We start from the raw sequence: 6000 nt of genomic DNA, 5'->3' as shown, positions 1-6000 counted from the left end.
GATACAGGTTATGATGATTTGGGATGTTTTGTTGGATAAAATTGTGGGTATTGGATATGGATATTGGATGCTGTACCTCTATTAATTGTCACGACATACGAAGAAGTGTAATCCAAAATTTGAACTTCAGTTTTTACAAAGGTTAAACACAATCTCTAAAGGTAATTTATTTTCCTTTAATATTATTTTTATAGACAATTCTGCCTGTCATTGTTAAAACAGTTGAGTTTCTATCTTCTTTGACTATTTCCTTTTTATACCTAGGAGTTAGTTTTGATCCTAGTCTCTTGTTAACTTTGACAAAAATTTCTTCTCCTGGTAAATACATTTTTATTTCGCGCCTATTCTGATTATGGTAGTTTAAGTCCTGTTTCTGTTTTTCTGTTAAACGATTGATGATTTCTTGCTTGTCCAAAATTGCTTTTTTTGGATCATTACTTGAATTTCTGTTAAAAAATATATCTATCGGTTTTTTGCCGGTGGTGGAGTGAATCGACCTGTTATACTCGTGTATTGCTCTGGTAAGTAAATCGTGAAAAGTAGTGTGAAGTTTGTCTGGTTTTAAGCATCTCATAATCTCTGAAAGGGTTGAGTCAAATCTTTCTATTTGACCATTAACAGAGCTAGAGTATGGTGGTGTAGTGTAGATTTCGATGCCAAATTGATCTTTAAGAAGAAAATTTATTGATACGGAATTTAGAGACTTTTCATTATCTATGACTATGGACTTAGGGATGCCAAAAGCTAAAACGATTTCTTTTAATGGTTCCTTAATATCTTCTATTGCCCTAGACTTTAGAATTTTGACTAAAGCGTATTTCGAAAATTTGTCTATTGCTGTTAGTACGAGGTTTCCTTCGGTGGAGTAAATATCAATGTGGACGATTTCTCCACGATTTTGTGGAATTGGTGTGGGTTGGAATTGTGGTTTATTAGGACGACGATCGTATTTTTGTTCTCTGCAAATTTGACAATTTTTAACAATTCTATTGGATTTTTCCGTAATTTTTGGGAAATAAAAAATTTTTTTTATTTGCTCTCTATTTTCCTTAGCATCTCTGTGGGCTCTTCTGTGTTCCTTGATTAAGACCTCTTCTTGTTCTACATCCTTAGTTATTTCTTTGACCTGTGACTGTGTGAATCTAATTTTGTAATTTATGAAATATTCAGAATAAGCTTCTTGAATTATTCCCATGATTGGCTCGGTAGTAAGTAGTCCATTAATTACGCTAGGATTAAGATATTTTTTTAGAATTGAAATTAATATATTTCTGGTATATTGCGGTTTTTTTATTATATGCCTGTGATAAGTTGGAAAGGGAATTTCAAATTTGTAGTTATCATGCTTGTCTATTAAAATATGAATTTGGTTTTTGAAGGCGTTTATAGGACATTCCACTGCTGGTATTTTATTGTCTGATGAACTTTCGTCGCTATGTTGGGTCGCTGTCATTTAGTTTATCTGTGGTGGCCTAGATAGTGCATCTGCTACCACGTTTGTTTTACCGGGTTGATATCTGAGTTCATAATCGTATTCTTCTAAGATGGCTTTCCATCTCTTCATTTTGCTCTTAGTGTTTTTACTACTAAGAGCATATGTTAAAGGTTGGTGGTCTGTGAATATGATTACCTTTCGGGATCCGTACAGATAATTTCTCAGTGAATTTAATGCCCAAATTATAGCCAACATTTCCTTTTCATTTGTGGCATAATTTTCTTCGGTTTTACTCAGTGTTCGGAAAAGGAGTGTTATAGGTTTTTTGTTTTGAGATAAAACTGCGCCTATTGCGTAGTCGGAAGCATCTGTCGTTAACTCGAAACATTTTTCAAAGTCGGGATGAGAGAGAATTATGTCATGAGACTAACGAATTTTTTAATTTTTGAATAGCATCCAGAGCATTTTGATCTAAAGATATTTTTGTATTCTTGGAGGCATTTTTTGAGATGCGTCCTTCCTCCCCTCTTAAAAGGGATGTCAGGGGTTTAGCAAGTTTGGCGTAATCTTGTATGAAACGCCTATAATAACCTGACATGCCTAGAAAGCTTCTCAAATCTTTTAGAGTTTTTGGGGGTTGTAGTTGGGCTATTGCTTCTACTTTTTGTTTGTTAGCTTTTATTCCTTCAGTTCCTACAATAAAACCTAGAAATTCAATTTCTGTTTTTAAAAATTCACACTTGTCTAGTTGTATTTTGAAGTTTGCGGATTCTAATGTTTCGAATATTTTATATAGATTTTCGAAGTTTCTCTTTCGGATTTGGAAAATATAATTATGTCATCTATGTAGACATAACATATTTTACCTATGTGATGCCTTAAAACATCATCTAAAGTACGTTGGAAAATTGATGGCGAGTTTTTTAATCCGAATGGAAGTCGGACGAATTGAAATTTTCCGTTATTGACTGAGAATGCGGTTTTTTCTATGTCGCATTCTTTTAGAGGAATTTGGTGAAAACCACTTTTAAGGTCTACCACTGAAAAGTACTTATTTTTCCCTAAATTTGCGAGAACTTCATTAATTTCCGGGACAATCCAGACGGGTGCATTATAAGGTGATCTAGAAGGCCTGATTATACCATCGCTTAAAAGTTCATTTATTTGTTTTCCAACTTCGTCTTTAAGTGCCATGGGATAAGGATATGATTTGCAATATATCGGTGAGTCAGATGTGGTTCGAATTTCTCCTTTGATTCGAGAAGTAAATGTAAGTTTTTTATTAGGGTCTTTGAATAAATTGGGATGGTTATTTATAATTTCTTCTAATTGAGATTTTTGAACTTCGTCCATATGACTAGTTCTAAATTCCATTTTGTTTACGGATTGGGAAATTTGTTGGTGAATTTTAATTTTGATTTTTTTATTTATTAATATGTATTTTTCCTTAATATGAATTATAGCATTTAGTTCCTGTAAGCTGTCATGGCCTAAAATACCATTAAATGATTTTAAAGAAGGTAAAATATAAAATTTAATAGGATGATTGGGTAAATTAAACAGATTCGCGAATGTATGATGCGTGATTTTAATGTCGCCAGAAACTGAGTTGGCAAAAAAAATTTTTTCGTTTTGTTTAGGATTGTTAACGAGAGATGATTGAATATAATTTTTATTAGACCCTGTGTCTATTAAAATTTTTAAAATTTGACCATTCTTCGCCTTACATTCGAAATATGGAAGCGAAGAATACGTCAGCCTAAAAAATGAATATCAGTCAGATCTTGGGTAGGTATTCCATATTGTTGATCCTGTTGATCTAAGGATTCAACGTAGTTTTCAATATCTTCGTTTTGCAGTTGCTGGTAGTAGTTGTCTTCGTAATTTTCGGGTTGAAATTCTTCAGATTCTATTGAATTGTCAACATTTTGCTGTTTAGTTTGTACGTGAAAATTTCATTGTTGTTTAAATGGTGGTGGGACGTGATTCATTGATGCAGGTCTTTTGCCTTGCAGTTGCATCATTTGACGGGGTCTGTTTTGGTAGTTAATATTTCTTGTTTGTATCGACTGATCAACCTCCATTGGTTCAGATCGTTGGGGTTTAGGTGCTGTCGGTCTTGTTGGTTAAAACTGGAATTGTTGTCGCATTTGGTGATGCGGTTGGAACGCAGGTTGGGGGTTATGGTGAGGGAAAAGCGGTTGATTTTAAAATGTATTTTGTTGCATACTGTTCATAGGGGTACTATATTTGGTAGGGTGTTGAAACGTTAATTCCGGGTAAAATGGTCTGTTATAATTTTGCGTGTTCAAGTTACGCGTTGAAGGAAGTGGTGGTTGTTGACGATGTTTGTGGTTTTGGTGTTTATTCGCGTATTCTGACCTATAATGTTGGTTTTCTAACTTCAAGCAAAGATGTAGTGCTTGTGGAAGATCTGAAGGTTCACGAATGCCTAGGAGTCTCGGTAGATCTCCGTTTAAGCCTCTTATAAAAGTATCGAGAGCTTTGTCTCGATATGTTTGAGTCAAAAGTCGCAAAGACTCTTGTCCCATTTCCATGCAACCAATTTTGTTTAGGATCAAGGATAGATGCGAGTAGACTTGTTGATAAAAAATTTGAATACTATTTCTTCCCTGGATAAGTGAGGTCATTTGGTACTCCAGTGTACCTAAGTCACGTTTATCGGCGTAATGTAGGGTCAAACATCTTACTATTCTATTCCAGTCCAGAGGTGTATTGTACGATTCTAATGCAATATCTGCATTCCCTACTATTTTATTTCTAATTACGCTTAGGATTCCATAGAATTTTGGAGTTCCCCTCATTGAGTTGTAGATTTGTAATACCCTGTCGACACTTTTTTTCCAGGAGTTAAATTCGGATGGGTTTCCAGAAAATTCTCTCAAACTTCTTACTATGTCTGGAATTTTGTCCAAGTCGTTTAAGTTTTCCCTATATCTTTCCTCTATGGTTTGGTCATTTCCGTAATTTATGTCCGCGTTGGGGTTTATTATAGACTGCACAATACTCCTACACTGTTGTGCACAAATGGAAGCTATCATATTTTCTAATTCGGCATTTATTTGAAAACTTTGTGGCCGTACTGATGGTTTTGGTATTGGGTCGGGGCTAGGATTATTAAGGATAGGTGGTCTTATTATGTTGTTAGGATTAGCCATAGTATTTAAAAAAAAATCTTTGTTGGGAAAAAAATTGTTTTTCTTTCTTTTTACTATATTTTTATTTATTTTTTACTAAGGTAAGATTATTTTTCCCTATAATATTTCTTAAAAATAAAAAATTAATATATTTTAAATTACACAATAATTAGAACTGCCGATGACCTTATTGATGTTGTGCTGCTGCTGGTTGTTAGTGTTGTTGTTCTTGGTGTAGTTCTTGGTGTTGTTGTTGTTGTCCTTGGTGTTGTTGTTGGTATTGTTGTTTTTTTTTAAGTTGATTTTTCAATTGTTTATTTAAATTAGAACGCACTGCGTTTATATTGAATAGTTCTATTCTTCACACCAAATAACGCGTTTTATTTAAAAGTTTATGATGATTTTTTTTTTATTTTTTATTATCACTAAATTTACTTAGTTTAAAACCGTTCCGACTGCATGAATTTTTTCCGTTTTGTTTGTCACTACTAAGGATTCATTTGCAATACACTAAACGAACGGGTGCCTGCGGACGGACGCGTACAGGCTTAGGTTCCGTGGTATATTTTTTATACCAGGCTGCTCGGGCGCCAATTAATAAAATACTTGTTAATTTTATTTATTTTAAAAAAGAGAGGACTATGTCCTCTATATCTTTATTTTATTCAAAAAGAGTGGACTATGTCCACAATATCTTTTGTTAATAAATTATTATTTGCCGGAAGACTACGTCTTCTTGATCGGACTTTATTATTAATACTAATTATTACATTTTTATTTACTATCTACTTTATATTAACCTATCAAGCAGCAATCATCACGTTGAATGCAACGTGAGCTTATTTTAGGTCGTCAGCACTTTGGGTTAAAATAATTAAATTTGGAGCGAGCGGAACTGTGTCAGCAATTGTTGTGTCAGCAATTGAATTGCGACAAGAAGTATTGAAATTTATTAAAATGAAAAACTTGTGTCAGCAATTGAATTGCGACCAGGGGTATTGAACTTTATGAAGGTGAATATTTTAATTATTAACTTGTATATTTGCTTGTATATTATTAACTTGTTTTGCTTGAATTCCATTCACATATTTATATTTGCATATGTCATCTTCCTGTGTGCCTGGTAATGAAGCGTTTTGTATACAGAATTTTTTGATTTGTTTGAAGGGATATGGGCACCAAGTGTACATACGCACATACAAATATGTACATGAATATTCAAAAGAAATTTTTTTTAGCATTTGTGAGGCAGGAATTTGATCATTAGGTTATTTACATGAAATATAAGGCGATGCTCGTGAGGTAGGTCATGTTGCTTCAGTGCACAAATATGCGTGCAACACTATATTTAATAAAGATGCAATTGAACTTAGTTGTCCCATATATGCAAATACGTTTCTTTGAAGT

This window comes from Anastrepha obliqua, chromosome 6 (assembly GCF_027943255.1).
Source record: "Anastrepha obliqua isolate idAnaObli1 chromosome 6, idAnaObli1_1.0, whole genome shotgun sequence".
NCBI classification, from domain to species: Eukaryota; Metazoa; Arthropoda; class Insecta; order Diptera; family Tephritidae; genus Anastrepha; species Anastrepha obliqua.
This window is presented reverse-complemented; position numbering follows the sequence as displayed.